At 41.1% G+C, this 2,191-nt stretch overlaps 1 non-coding gene across 1 annotated transcript; it reads right to left on the bottom strand.

The window, feature by feature from the left end:
* Positions 1-1,047: 1,047 nt before the first annotated feature.
* On the bottom strand, positions 1,048-1,150 carry TRNAL-CAA. Its single transcript is given in 2 exon segments — positions 1,048-1,093; positions 1,113-1,150. It is a non-coding gene; the product is annotated as a tRNA-Leu (tRNA).
* Between the last annotated feature and the right edge of the window lie 1,041 nt (positions 1,151-2,191).

The following is a 2,191-nucleotide window of genomic DNA, read 5'->3' as shown; positions in this document are numbered from 1 at the left end:
AATTTTTTATTCTATCCTATCCCATCCCATCCTATCCTATCTTATTTCATATTTTTACTGCCACACCCCCCAGGGTTGCATCCCCTGGCACATGATAAGCATTAATTAAATATTTATTGGATGAATAACAATTAGAAATACTGCAAAAAAAAAAAAAGTGGATAAATGAAGTAGACATATTTATCCTGTGGAATGATTTGCGATACTCCATTTGTAAGGAAAAAGAACGTGTTCCCATGAAAAGAACCTGAGATATACTAAGTGAAAAATTTGTCGGAGAACGGCGTGTTTGGTGTGATCGCATTTCTGTAGAAAAACAAACAAACAAATAAAATCATTATAAATATATAAATGAGAATGCAGAAAAAATGAAACAGTATGCTATACAATAAAATTTTGATGGTGGCTACATTTGGAGGAGGAAGGTATAGCTTTTACATTTTATTCAGAAGTTGAAATGGTACTCAATTTTGAATGAGGAGAAGAAACAATAATTATCAAATGCCAATGTGCAAATGTGCACAATTTACAGAGGAAGTGTTAAAAACTAGTTTCAAGACGTTTGAACATGGAGAATAAAGCACAAGATCAATGTAGGATTTCTTTAAAGACGGCACTGCTATAAAACAGAGGGGAGTGGGATTAGTGGGACTGATACAGGAAATGTTCAGGGAAGGGCCTGGGTCTGGGACACAGTGAGTGAGCCAAGCAGAGAAGCCGCGAGGAACGAGGTCATCGTCCCTTTCTCCTCCGGCACAACGGGAGAGAAAAACAGGCGTTTCCATTTCTCGCAGTTTCCAGATAATCTCGCGATGCCTCAGAGAAGTAACCCTCTAGTAATCCGCTCTTTATCAGGAGTCTACACTAAATCTCTCGGCTTCCAAAAAATACCGCGATGCTTCCGCTTTTAATCTTTTCGGTGTTAAGTCTCTGTGAGAAAAATTTTTTAAGTCGATTTTTAACTCTGTGAGCAAGTTGTTTATGTTACTGTTCCGATCAATATAAATATTTGTTTTGTACAATAGAGGGGATAAAAAGAAAACGATGTGTCAGAAGTGGGATTCGAACCCACGCCTCCATTCGGAGACCAGAATCCCCAAGGGGAAGCAGAGCTTGAGTCTGGCGCCTTAGACCACTCGGCCATCCTGACACCCTGTAAAGCGGCTCTAGATTTTTCACTAAAATATATACAGAGGCGCAGCGTTTCTGTGACGTAACTCAAAGCGTTGATTTCAGGGTCGCTGGGTAACGGGCCCAAAAAGAAAAAAGCCACAGGCAGGTTATTACTGCGGGAGTAATAAAAATGTTGAGGCATAAAACTAGGCGTAGGTCTCTTATGATCCTTAGCATTCTCATCCCAATCTCAAGAGAGGAGTACAAACATTTAGTGTGCCCAGACAGCCCTTATTTCGGTAAGGAAGAAATAACAATTTGCCCAAGTCGCTTGGTCGGCTTTCCGGCCTCGAAATCTTACTGAAATCTTAAGTGTGTTTAGCCTCGCCTTAGGGTTTCTTTATTTTGAAGATAGTGAGAAACAAAGAAAAAAATTTAAAAAAACAACTCCGATTCTATGGCATGGCCCTCTTTTCTCTCTTCTATTTAGGTTCCTGTTGTCCCTAGAACTGCCTTGCCTCTCATTGAGAAGAGTTTCTTAGGGCTCCGAAAGTGAAGCGGCGAACAGCCTAAGAAAGTCCGTGCAAGACGCGACATCTCCCACACGTGCAGGTGGGACAAGGCCGGTCTCTGCCACGAGGGGCTGACCTGTCCCGGGTCCAGAGCAACTCCTGGAGCGACATGCTCCCATCCTGACCTTCCTGGTCACTCTCAGATATTCCTAATTAAAAGTCTTTATGGCGTCCATTGCCAGGTCGGTGATAACAATGGCGATTTTTAAGGGGCGTGGTGAGGTGAGAATATAGGGAACGTGCCACATCTCCTTACTCAGACTCTTCCAGCTGTGCCCAGACAGCCCTTCGACAGATTTAGAGATTTTTAATAGGTTTTGTACAGATAGGTATACACAAGGTTTTCATTTTTCTTTTAATAAGGTAAAGGTTAGGTCCCTCTTCTGCATGAGAGAAATGATTGATTTACTATATTTTCTTTCATAAGCTATAATTCTATTGTAGTACCTTAAGTGATTCCCAACATGGCACTAGTAACCTCTTCAAAATTTAAAATTTGTGGGTTT

Source organism: Pteropus alecto, unplaced genomic scaffold (genome assembly GCF_000325575.1).
Source record: "Pteropus alecto unplaced genomic scaffold, ASM32557v1 scaffold173, whole genome shotgun sequence".
In the NCBI taxonomy this organism is placed as follows: Eukaryota; Metazoa; Chordata; class Mammalia; order Chiroptera; family Pteropodidae; genus Pteropus; species Pteropus alecto.
Note: the sequence above shows the minus strand (reverse complement) of the source record. Positions and strands in the feature narration are given on the sequence as shown.